Source organism: Oncorhynchus keta, chromosome 18 (assembly GCF_023373465.1).
Source record: "Oncorhynchus keta strain PuntledgeMale-10-30-2019 chromosome 18, Oket_V2, whole genome shotgun sequence".
NCBI classification, from domain to species: Eukaryota; Metazoa; Chordata; class Actinopteri; order Salmoniformes; family Salmonidae; genus Oncorhynchus; species Oncorhynchus keta.
Genome location: NC_068438.1, coordinates 15,591,707 through 15,605,361, shown reverse-complemented (window position 1 = coordinate 15,605,361; position 13,655 = coordinate 15,591,707). Strand labels below are relative to the sequence as shown.

The 13,655-nt window shown below is 45.8% G+C and overlaps 1 pseudogene; it reads right to left on the bottom strand.

The window, feature by feature from the left end:
* The window catches only part of LOC118373510 (major facilitator superfamily domain-containing protein 1-like), a 45,767-nt pseudogene that overhangs the window by 15,864 nt on the left and 16,248 nt on the right, over positions 1–13,655 (bottom strand).

The window sequence follows — 13,655 nt, the reverse complement described above, 5'->3', positions numbered from 1 at the left end:
AGTGAAGTTATTTTCTATATTGCAGCATCGGAGGAAGGCTCTGGCATACAGCAGGCTAGACTACAATGACGACAGGGTGGCATGATGGTGTCATGACACAAAAGTTCTGCATGTGTCAGAAGGAAACTTCAGTCCTCCTTCCTCACCTGTATGACTTGAGTCTGCAAAGCAGCGGGGTTATCGTAACAGAAGTAACTTCCTGAAACAAAGTAACGCTGTTAGTGGGTAGAATTGATACATTGTGTTTGGTACATCAAAGTGCTGCTACATTGTAAACTCACTCTGATTTGATTGATACGGTCATAAAAGGCTACGGCGATGTGAAAGATAACCAAACTAACAACAAAGTCTGATATCCAAAAGTAATTCGTCTGACAGCTGAATGAAGCCTAAACTTTCTCCAAAGAGTTGATGGAACCGCACTGCTCACCGAATCCGAGAAAGCACATTAAAAGTAGGACGAAAATGCGATGAAGCAGTCGTCTCGGGTCACAGAGCACGGACATCGGTTTGACCGGTCCGCTTTCATTTCTGGGACCTAAAGAAGAGAGACCCCCTTCCTCGTCCAAAAGCTTCTGTCGCTCTTCCGCCATCTTCGTCTCTGTTTTGGGATGGAAGGGAAAAGGTTAATAGCGCGAAGTTAGTCAAATGACGTACTGCTCCACGTGACTCGCCTCGGGTTGAGCGCAGCAGTAAGGAGCGCAAAAGTAGTGATGGACGAGTCGGCTCTAAGAGCCTGCTCTTGTCGGTTAACGTTTGGAGCCGGCTCGCATATCAGAAGAGCCCAAACTATTTATAAAAATATTTTAAATTCAGATATGAATAATCAAAATATTTAAATGAATAAAACTAACTAATTCAAAGGATGAACAAAATAAATAATAGTATAGGCCTAAATGCTCAAGCGCACACATTCGTTCTGACTTTCTGCTCAGACTATCAGCCTCACCTGCTGTTCCTGTCAATCAAACATGCAGTGTCAACCAATGAACCAACGATGCGTGAGGGAGGGCCGAGCCAACTCACTCACAGTCACACACTAACATGCTGACCAGACCTGAAACGTTGAGTGCGAGAGCCTTGCAAAATAAATGTAGAAACACTGCTGGCGGCGCCAACGAGCATCTACGTTGCCAAGGGCTAAAATAGAAGTCATTCCTAGCCTGCCTCTCCCATCTCCTCATTGGTTTATAGAAGCAGGTACCCACGTGCCATCTCCTCATTGGTTATACCCACATGGGTGATTGAAAGACGAAATGTTTTGCCGGAAGTCCTGGTAAAAGTGTAGATGCCAATCACCATATAAGTTCAAATATGAAAAAGCCTGGAAGGAGGAGAGATGACTAGAAACTATTTGGTTGGCCATTTTATGTGTGGATTAATTGTCGGAGTAGAGGACCTTGTGCATTGAGAAACTTAAGGGCCTGCTAGTGATAGTGGTGGAGCCAGCACCTCCACACGTGGAGATGTATCCACTCAGTGAAGTAGGCCTACTCCGCAACCCACAGCAATGTAGTCATCTATGGATCAGTTTATGTCAAAGTCTATGTCTGTAGCAAAACCGGGCCAAATTCATATTGCATTGGCTAAAATGATTGCCACCAATTTCCAGCCATTTTAGATCGTGAAGGAGAGAGGTTTTAGAAATTATAGTAATAGTCTAAATCCAATGTACACAATTCCAAGCAGGAAAACCCTTTTAAAATCACTTATTCCACAACTGTATGAGAGCACACAGGCTTCAGTGCGGGAAAGAGTCCAGAAAGCTACTGCAGTTTGCCTTACCACTCACTGCTGGACATCAAGGGTAACCACTTCTTACATGTCGGTTACATGTCACTTCATTCAAGATTTTTCGATGTCTAGCTGTCTTCTGGACTGCTTTGAGTTCAGCGACAGACCTCAGAGAACTTGGCAGAGGAACTGTTGAGAGTGGCCAGAGAATGGCAAGTAGATGGAAAAGTGGTCTGTTCTGTTAGCGACAATGCAGCTAACAACCAAAGCCATGAAAATGTTTAAATGGACCCATCATCCATGTCTTGCCCACACAATCAACCTGATCGTAAGAGATGCTCTGAAGGTGATGAAGCCCACTGTGGACAAAGTGAAAGCAGCTGTGGAATATTTCCACAGGAGCACAGTAGATGCTGAAAAACTCAAGTCTGCACAACGCCAGATGGGGATGCCTGAGCTGAGGCCTAAACAAGACTGCACTACAAGGTGGAATTCAACATTTTATATGTTGAAGCAATTTCTTCAGTCAAAGGATGCCATCATCTCTACCCTGGCCATTGTCAATGCACCTGTTGATGCTCTGACCCAAGAGGAATGGGAGGTGGTGGAGGAGGTGTGCAGAGTCCTGGAACCCTTTGAGCAGGTCACTGTGGAGATCGGTGGAGAGAGGTACAGTAAGCAGTTATTACTACATCATTATTTAATCCAGTATTATATATGTATACGAGCATTAGATGAGAATGTAGTATCAGTAGACAAAACATGAACCTGAACTAATAAGTTACTGTTCTCTCTTTTCAGTTATGTGACAGCCTCAAAAATGATACTCCTGTGTAAGGGTCTGCAGCAAATCACAGCCAGCCGCCAGAGAGAAGCAAATGTAACCACAGAGTTGATGGGCACCCTATGTTCATCAATGGACAGAAAGTTCCACAGAATGGAATATAATCACCTGCTAACAGAAACCGCTGCACTTGACCCCAGGTTTAAGAAGTTATCCTTCAGTGATGCCAGAGCGATTGATGAGACTCTTCAAAGAATAACCTCAGCAGCAGGAAGGGACAGCCCCAGCAGTCAGCTGGCACAGGCACCAGGGCGACAGGAAGAAGAGGGTGGGACAGCCCCAGCAGTCAGCTGGCTCAGGCACCAGGGCGACAGGAAGAAGAGGGCGGAACAGCCCCAGCAGTCAGCTGGCTCAGGCACCAGGGCGACAGGAAGAAGAGGGAGGGACAGCCCCAGCAGTCAGCTGGCTCGGGCACCAGGGCGACAGGAAGAAGAGGGCAGGACAGCCCCAGCAGTCAGCTGGCTCAGGCACCAGGGCGACAGGAAGAAGAGGGAGGGACAGCCCCAGCAGTCAGCTGGCTCAGGAACCAGGGCGACAGGAAGAAGAGGGAACAGATTGAGCAGAAGCACCAGCAGTAGTGCCACAAACATCTGCTGTTTGGATGCTGTTTGACGAGAGAGCAACTGGGGATGCAGCACGAAGGAATCCCTCAGCAGATGCCATAATGGAGGTCCGATCCTATTTGGAGGAGCCCTCTGAGCTGGTGGAAGAACAAGGCCTCTGTCTGCCCAAATAATTACTGAGAGAAGAAACCCCATTAGCCCCTTGAAAGTGAGGCAGCTTGCATTTATGAATGCAAATCTCTCATAAAAGCTAAATATGGTCAGCATTTGTGTGTGCTGCTGGTTATAACATGGCATAAAAGGAGAGAAGAGGGACCCATTTAATGGTTTAAGTGTGCTGCTGGTTATAACATGGCATAAAAGGAGAGAAGAGGGACCCATTTAATGGTTTAAGTGTGCTGCTGGTTATAACATGGCATAAAAGGAGTGAAGAGGGACCCATTTAATGGTTTAAGTGTGCTGCTGGTTATAACATGGCATAAAAGGAGAGAAGAGGGACCCATTTAATGGTTTAAGTGTGCTGCTGGTTATAACATGGCATAAAAGGAGAGAAGAGGGACCCATTTAATGGTTTAAGTGTGCTGCTGGTTATAACATGGCATAAAAGGAGAGAAGAGGGACCCATTTAATGGTTTAAGTGTGCTGCTGGTTATAACATGGCATAAAAGGAGAGAAGAGGGACCCATTTAATGGTTTAAGTGGGATAACATGGCTAAAAGGAGAGAAGAGGGACCCATTTAATGGTTTAACTGCTGGTTATAACATGGCATAAAAGGAGAGAAGAGGGACCCATTTAATGGTTTAAGAAACATGGCATAAAAGGACCCATTTAATGGTTTAAGTGTGCTGCTGGTTATAACATGGCATAAAAGGAGTGAAGAGGGACCCATTTAATGGTTTAAGTGTGCTGCTGGTTATAACATGGCATAAAAGGAGAAAAGAGGGACCCATTTAATGGTTTAAGTGTGCTGCTGGTTATAACATGGCATAAAAGGAGAGAAGAGGGACCCATTTAATGGTTTAAGTGTGCTGCTGGTTATAACATGGCATAAAAGGAGAAAAGAGGGACCCATTTAATGGTTTAAGTGTGCTGCTGGTTATAACATGGCATAAAAGGAGAGAAGAGGGACCCATTTAATGGTTTAAGTGGGATGCTGGTTATAACATGGCATAAAAGGAGAGAAGAGGGACCCATTTAATGGTTTAAGTGGGATGCTGGTTATAACATGGCATAAAAGGAGAGAAGAGGGACCCATTTAATGGTTTAAGTGGGATGCTGGTTATAACATGGCATAAAAGGAGAGAAGAGGGACCCGTTTAATGTTTTAAGTGGGATGCTGCACTTTTGCACATTATTTATTTTTCTTATGTTGTTCAGATTGTATTTGTTTTGAATTGTTACATTTATATGCACTTTTTATATACATTAAAACATTATACTTTAAATGCAAATATTCTTTTTCATAACAAACCAATGCATTTAATACAGGAGAAACAGAAGAGACAATTTGTGCCAGGTGTGATATCCCTCCTAAATAGCTCAGGCGAATGTTCCCATTTTCTTTTATATTTAATGTTTTATTTCTTACCATTATTTTTATTGGTGCGTAACTGTTATGAAAGTTGTATTGTCAATTTTGTTTTGTATTTAAGCGCCACTTTAAAATGTGTACATGACACTGCAACAAAATTTCCCCATGGGGACAATAAATAAGTTAAATGAAATCACTCTACCTTGATTAGAATTGGTTTTAACACCAATCATAGTCAAACTATTTGACTTAAAAAAATACTAAACCTACTTTTTTTAAAGAGCCATTTGGGAGCCAAAAGAGACGTCTCTTTTTGGTGAGCTGAGCGAGCCGGCTCACTGAAAAGAGCCGCAACGCCCATCACTACGAAAGAGATCAGTATCTGAAAATAACATGTTTTATTTTAGAAAATTCAATACAATGGTGATTGCTACAGCGGGGGATTCATAGTCAGAATATATCACCCCATATACATATTAAATTAAATTAATTTAACATATATATATATATATATATATATATATATTAATTTCATTGAATATATGGGGTGATATATATATATATATATATATATATATATATATATAATGTGAAATTAATTTCATATATATAGAAACAAGGCCAAAATCAAAAATAAATGAATACACAAATAAATGCATGCATGTAAAAATAAATGTACGCAGAAAATCAATAAAAACAATTTGATATGAGTTATTTTGCATTTACTTATTTTGCCAAAATAATGTATCTTCCTAATTATTAATTTCTGTATTTTTGTCCCCATTTCTTTATTTTTGCCAACTTTGATTTCTTAGTGTATTTATGCATTTCTTCTTCCCTATGCAAATGATGAGGTGGGACTTCAACATTCAGGCATAGCAATCAAGCCCAGAGTGTCACGTTCGTTATAAAGATTAGACTAAGGCGCAGCAAGTGAGTAGAGTTCCACATGTTTTTAATTAAACCGAAACTCAGCAAAACAAAAACGAGCACAAACGAAACGTGAAGCTATAAAAATAGTGCAAACAGGCAACTAAACATAGAACAAGATCCCAGAAGCACCAAAGGGAAATGGCTACCTAAATATGATCCCCAATCAGAGACAACGATAAACAGCTGTCTCTGATTGGGAACCATATCAGGCCAACATAATTTAAAAACCTAGACAATACAAAACTAGTGTACCCGCCCTAGTCACACCCTGACCTAACCAAAATATAAAGAAAACAGATATCTCCGGTCAGGGCGTGACACAGAGAGCGGATAGGTTGTGGTTGTAGTCATGGCCAAAGGTTTTGAGAATGAAAATTAATATTTGTCAAAGTCCGCTGCCTCAGTTTGTATGATGGCAATTTGCATATACTCCAGAATGTTATGAAGAATGCAATTAATTGCAATTCAAATCAAAGTCCCTCTTTACCATGCAAATGAACTAAATCCCCCAAAAACATTTCACTGCATTTCAGCCCTGCCACAAAAGAACCAGCTGACATCATGTCAGTGATTATCTCATTAACACAGGTGTGAGTTGACGAGGACAAGGCTGAAGATCACCGTCATGCTGATTGAGTTCGAATAACAGACTGGAAGCTTCAAAAGCATGTTGGTGCTTGGAATCACTTTTCCAAAAGTGATTACTAAGTGGCTCGGGGAACAAAACATTGATATTTTGGGTCCATGGCCAGGAAACTCCCCAGACCTTAATCCCATTGAGAACATGTGGTCAATCTTCAAGAGGCAGGTAGACAAACAAAACCCCACAAATTCTGACAAACTCCAAGCATTGATTATGCAAGAATGGGCTGCCATCACTCAGGATGTGGTCCAGAAGTTAATTGACAGCATGCCAGGGCGGATTGCAGAGGTCTTGAAAAAGAAGGGTCAACACTGCAAATATTGAATCTTTGCATCAACTTCATGTAATTGTCAATAAAAGCCTTTGACACGTATGAAATGCTTGGAATTATACTTCATTATTCCATAGTAACATCTGTTAAAAATAGCAAACTTTGTGGAAATTTATATTTGTCATTCTCAACTTTGGGCTGCGACTGTAGGTCCTCCCTAGAGAGGGAGAAAGACTTCATGTAGCACTGCATCCGTTACTGCATCAAATTTATATAGCCCTTCGTACATCAGATATCTCAAAGTGCTGTACAGAAACCCAACCTAAAACCCCAAACAGCAAGCAATGCAGGTGTAGAAGCACGGTGGCTAGGAAAAAAAACTCCCTAGAAAAGCCAAACCCTAGGAAGAAACCTAGAGAGGAACCAGGCTATGAGGGGTGGCCAGTCCTCTTCTGGCTGTGCCAGGTGGAGATTATAACAGAACATGGCCAAGATGTTCAAATGTTCATAAATGACTAGCATGGTCAAATAATAATCACAGTAGTTGTTGAGGGTGCAGCAAGTCAGCATCTCAGGAGTAAATGTCAGTTGGCTTTTCATAGCCGATCATTAAGAGTATCTCTACCACTTCTGCTGTCTCTAGAGAGTTGAAAACAGCAGGTCTGGGACAGGTAGCACGTCCAGTGAACAGGTCAGGGTTCCATAGCCACAGGCAGAACAGTTGAAACTGGAGCAGCAGCACAGCCAGGTGGACTGGGGACAGCAAGGAGTCATCATGCCAGGTAGTCCTGAGGCATGGTCCTAGGGCTCAGGTCCTCTGAGAGAAAGATAGAATTAGAGAGCGAGCACACTTAAATTCACACAGGACACCGGATATGACAGGAGAAGTACTCCAGATATAACAAACTGACCCTAGCCCCACGTCACAAACTACTGCAGCATAAATACTGGAGGCTGAAACACTGCATCTGTTACTGCATCTGTTACTTCAGGGGATTGAGTAAGCCGAGACACTTGGTGAGCTAGCTAATATTCAAATATAATGTATAATAATTAATATTACATATTATTTATAACCAAGTGCAAACCAAGTGTAAAGTAAGAATGTGCCTCCGACTACTGACATATCACTTAATATTCTGTTATATAGCCTAACTTACTTGTGCATAAGACTAGTGTACTTAAAATAGACATAACACAAGCTAAGCTGAGCTATTGGTTTAGAATATATTTTTGAAATCAGTTTTTTTCTAAAGGGTGAAGTTACAAGGCTATTTGGTGCGTATAATAACCAAACAAGGTCAAGGAGTAAACCAAGGATCACCCAAACAAACACTTCTCACGTACACCCACACATTGTTCTGTCTTGGGCGGAAAGACAACTGTCTCATGCAGGGTTGGCAAAGAGCACCTCCAGCGAGTGGTCGGGTGAGAGGTGCCTGAACTTGAGATATGCCATCTGACAAAAGTTGTGCTGAAAAATAATCATGGTCACATCACTTTATAGACAAAAGGGAGCCTGCAACCAGACATTTAAAGTCAATCAACAGAGTCAACCAAATTGTTTTGTGCAATATTGTGACAATTGGATGTTTCAGAACATATAACTTTAATGTGTAAGGGGGTTTCTTGTTGAGTTATGAAGAGATTCTTGCATATTTCATTTCAGTTTGCATTGTGTATAATACTGACCCTAGATCGACACCTGTACTCTGAGAAGCCTGATAACTTCTATGGCTATTAAATATGAAATCCTACTCCTGTGATTAAAGCTAATCTGGGCATGTAGTTATCAAGCTTCTCAGAGTATGGGTGCCGATCTAGGGTCAGTTTTGCTATCAAAGAATAAGGCTAGAATATAGACAGGGGAAATGTGATCATAGATCTGCACCATAGTGCAAGAAGCTGGACAGCTGGCCCAGATATCACACCATTTTGAAGGTCCTGTCAGTTAGATATGTACTGTGACAACACAGAGGCGGATGCAAGATGCAAGCAACGATGGTTTAATGAATATAGTTTACAACAGCAACAGGACAGACAGACTGTACTCAGACGGAATCCGACCCAGGGACTAGGGCGCATCTTCCAATGATAGCGTGCTGAGAAATCCAGGGGAGTGTGTTCGGATGGGTAGGAAGGAGCACAGCAGAAAATCCACACAAGGGCGGCGAGAGAAGAGCACAGACACACGACACAACCTCAGGGAAGTAACAACAATCTGACAACAAGAAACACTGGTTACAGAACATATAAAGGGAAGATAAGTGGTTCCAGCTGGCGCAGACAATCAGGCCGAGATTGGGAACCACACCCACACAAACACAGGAGAGAGAGAGAGAGAGAGAAAGAGAAAGAGAAAGAGAGGCAGTGGATTCATGAACCGTGACAATACCCCCCTAGGAACGCCTCTTGGCGTTCCCAGGCGAATTTACCTGTCGATTGAAATCATCGATAAGGGAGTGATCCAGAATGTCCCTAGCAGGTACCCAACTTATCTCCTCCGGGCCGTAACCCTCCCAGTCCACCAGGTACTGGAATCCGCGTCCCCTCCTTCTAGAGTCCAAAATACAATTGACAGAAAAGGTGGGTTCCCCATCAACAAGTCGTGGCGGCGGGGAACCGGGACCGGCGGGTTAATGCGTGCCTGAAACACAGGTTTTATTTTAGACACATGAAAGGTAGGATGAATTCTCCTATACGCCGGAGGAAGCTTGAGCCGGACCGCCACCGGACTAATGATCCTGGTGACTTTGAACGGGCCGATAAATTTGGGGGCAAGTTTGTTCGAAACGGATCGGAGTGGAATGTTCTTAGTAGAAAGCCACACTCTTTGGCCAACGACGTATACCGGAGGCTTCGACCGGTGGCGATCGGCCTTAGCCTTGGTGCGCGCCCCACCCGGAGAAGAGTCTCACGGGCTCTGCTCCATGCGTGACGGCACCTCTGGATGAAAGCGTGAGCGGAAGGAACAGTGACCTCGGACTCCGTACTGGGAAAGATAGGTGGCTGGTAACCTAAACTACACTCAAACGGAGAGAGACCCGTAGCTGCCACTGGCAACGAATTGTGAGCGTACTCAACCATAGAGAGTTGTTGACTCCAGGAAGAGGGATTCTTAGAAACCAAACATCGCAACACTCTCTCCAAATCTTGGTTGGCCCTCTCCGTTTGACCGTTGCTCTGGGGATGAAACCCTGAAGACAGGCTGACACTCGCTCCCAGTAACCTACAAAACTCTTGCCAAAACTTGGACACAAATTGGGGCCCCCTGTCAGAAACTACGTCCATCGGCAGGCCATGTAAGCGAAAGACGTGATCCACGACAGCTACCGCTGTCTCCTTGGCAGATGGTAATTTAGGCAAGGGAATAAAATGAGCCGCCTTCGAGAACCGGTCCACCACGGTCAACACCACCGTCTTGCCCTGGGAGGGCGGGAGGCCGGTAACAAAATCTAGCGCGATGTGGGACCAGGGTCTCGAAGGGACCGACAGCGGTTGGAGTAACCCATCTGGGGGTCGATTAGAAGTCTTCCCAGTGGCACAAACCGAGCAAGCCAAGACAAAACTGTGAATGTCACGAGCCATCAGTGGCCACCAAAAGCGTTGCTTAACCAAAAGCTAGTGCGGCTGACTCCTGGATGACACGCTACGTGGAGCAATGGCCCCACCGAATAACATTGGACCGACACCCCTCCGGCACAAACAACCGATTAGGCGGGCAACCGGGCGGAGGCGTTACCCCTTCTAAGGCCGTTTTGACCCTCGATTCAACCTCCCATGTGAGTGTGGATACCACTAGGGTCCCGGGTAGGATGTACTCGGGAGTGGATGGGCGTTCGGAATGGTCAAAAATGCGAGAAAGGGAATCGGGTTTGACATTCTTGGAACCCGGGCGATACGAGAGAGAGAAGTCAAAACGTCCGAAAAGAGTGCCCACCGCGCCTGTCTGGAGTTGAGTCGCTTAGCGGTTCTGATATATTCCAAATTTTTGTGATCGGTCCAAACTATAAAAGGTACCCCGAACCCTCTAACCAATGGCGCCACTCCTCCAGTGCTAACTTCACTGCCAACAACTCTCTGTTGCCAATGTCGTAGTTGCGTTCCGCAGGTGATAACCGATGGGAAAGGAACGCACAAGGGTGCATCTTGTCGTCAGAAGAGGAACGTTGGGAAAGTACCGCACCTACCCCCACCTCTGAAGCGTCCACCTCTACTACGAACTGACGCGAGGGATCGGGAGCTATGAGGATGGGAGCCGAAACAAAGCGGCTCTTGAGTTTGGCGAATGCAGCCTCGGCTGTATCGGACCACCTGAACGGCACTCTGGGGAGGTTAAGGCGGTAAGAGGAGCGACTATCTGACTAAAGTTGCGAACGAAACGCCGGTAGAAATTGGCGAATCCCAGAAACCTCTGTAGGGCCTTACGGGAATCTGGGCTTGGCCAATCCACCACAGCCTTAACCTTGTCAGGATCCATGCGAATACCTTCAGTCGAGACGATGTAACCTAGGAATGGAACGGATTGTGCATGAAAATGCATTTCTCCGTCTTGACAAAAAGTCCATTCTCCAACAACCTCTGAAGCACTCGTCTGATGTGCTGAACGTGTTCCTGGAGAGAAGAAGAAAAAATCAGTATGTCATCCAGGTAAACATATATGAACTGATCAATCATATCTCTCAGCACGTCATTGACGAGTGCCTGGAAAACCGCTGGGGAGTTGGATAGCCCAAAAGGCATGACCAAATATTCGAAGTGCCCTCTGGGGGTGTTAAACGCGGTCTTCCATTCGTCCCCCCTTATGCGAACCAAATGATATGCATTACGTAAATCCAACTTAGTGAACACGGATGCTCCCTGTAACCTTTCAAAGGCTGAGGACATCAACGGTAAGGGATAGGTATTCTTCACTGTGATGTTATTCAACCCACGGTAATCAACGCAAGGACGCAGAGATCCGTCCTTCTTCCCACAAAGAAGAACCCCGCCCCGCTGGAGAAGAGGAAGGACGAATGAATCCAGATGCCAGAGAATCAGAGATGTATCTCTCCATAGCCTCCCTCTCAGGAACAGAGAGTGAATATAACTTGCCTTTAGGCGGAGACTCACCTGGCAATAATTCTATTGCACAGTCATAGGGACGATGCGGAGGAAGAGAAGCAGCACGGGACTTACTGAACACCTCCTTCAGGTCGAGGTATTCAACGGGCACGTTAGACAAATCCACTGCCTCCTCTAGAAACACAGAATCAGACACAGACGAACAGGCAGACACTAAACAGGACTCAAGACACTTGTTACTCCACATGGATATAGAGTTATGACCCCAGTCAACTCTGGGGTTGTGTTGGGTGAGCCAAGGGTGGCCGAGGACTAATGGTGCAAGGGGTGAGTCCATGAGTAGAAATGATAGTGTCTCAGTGTGATTGCCAGAAGTGATGAGTGTGATAGGTTCAGTGGTGTGAGAAATGTTGGGGAGTTCTTGACCATTGAGAGCGTTGACGGATATCTTGTGCGTGAGTGAGGTGATAGGAATCTGGAGTTTGTGAGCGAGCTTGAAGTCCATGAAATTACCCTCTGCTCCTGAGTCCAGTAAGGCTTGGGTGTCGTGCGTGTGGGTGGCCCATCTTAGTCTTACCGGGAGGAGAGTAGATGATGAGGTCTTCTCTGTGGTGACACCACCCGATAGTAGCCTCATGTTTACTACCGGGCCTGATCTTTTACCGGGCAGGAGTGGATAAAGTGGCCCGCTCTACCACAGTAGAGACAGAGTCCTTGGGATCTCCGCCTCTCCCTCTCTTCCCGGGAGAGGCGAGCTCTCCCAGCTGCATGGGTTCGTGAGCGGAGGCTGAACTGGCCGTGTTCCCGCCGCTGGCATGCCCGCCCTCCGTGTCGTTATACGGTCTGTTAGGGCATGCTCGGCGGCCAATACGACTCAGACGAGCGTCGACCCTCAAGGCTAGTTCCACTAGTCCATTTAAACTCCTGGGAAGGTCCAGAACATAAATCTCCTTCTGGATCCGGTCCTCCAGCCCATGCAGGAACCTGTCCCACTGCGCCTCCTCGTTCCACTGACACTCTGCGGCCAGAGTGCGGAATTGGATGGAGTATTCCGATACTGAACGGTCTCCCTTGGCGAAGGTCAGCGAGTAGTCTGGCCGCCTCCCTACCCGCCACGGCCCGATCGAAGACCCTTCTCATCTCCTCGGAGAGTGTCTGGAAAGAGGTGCAGCATGGGTCCTGGTTCGCCCACACCGCCGTTCCCCAAAGAGCCGCTTTGCCTGATAGCAGTGTGAGTACGAATGCTACCTTAGACTGTTCACGGTTGAAGGTCCGTGGCTGCAACGAGAAATGCATGGAACATCTCGTAAGAAAGGCTCTGCAATAGTCAGGATCACCTGAATAACCCTCTGGTGTCGGTAGCCGTGGCTCTAGCTGGGAATCCGGCTCTGGCGGGGCGGGTTGAACTGCCGGTGTAGGTGGCGCAGCGGAACCCCTCAGATGTTGTAATTGTTGGATCAGCTGGGCTACCTGCGTCGCAAGGGCTTGTACTGCCCGACCTGTGCTGGAGATGTTCTTCTCTTGTTGATCCATTCTCGTGATACTGCGGGAAATGAATTCGGTCAGACTCGTTGAACTCGCTGCATCCATGGTCTGGTCAGATCGTTCTGTGACAACACAGAGGCGGATGCAAGATGCAAGCAACGATGGTTTAATGAATATAGTTTACAACAGCAACAGGACAGACAGACTGTACTCAGACCGAATCCGACCCAGGACTAGGGCGCATCTTCCAATGATAGCGTGCTGAGAAATCCAGGGAGTGTGTCCGGATGGGTAGGAAGGAGCACAGCAGAAAATCCACACAAGGGCGGCGAGAGAAGAGCACAGACACACGACACAACCTCAGGGAAGTAACAACAATCTGACAACAAGAAACACTGGTTACAGAACATATAAAGGGAAGATAAGTGGTTCCAGCTGGCGCAGACAATCAGGCCGAGATTGGGAACCACACCCACACAAACACAGGAGAGAGAGAGAGAGAGAGAGAGAGAGAGAGAGAGAGAGAGAGAGAGAGAGAGAGAGAGAGAGAGAAAAGAGAAAGAGAGGCAGTGGATTCATGAACCGT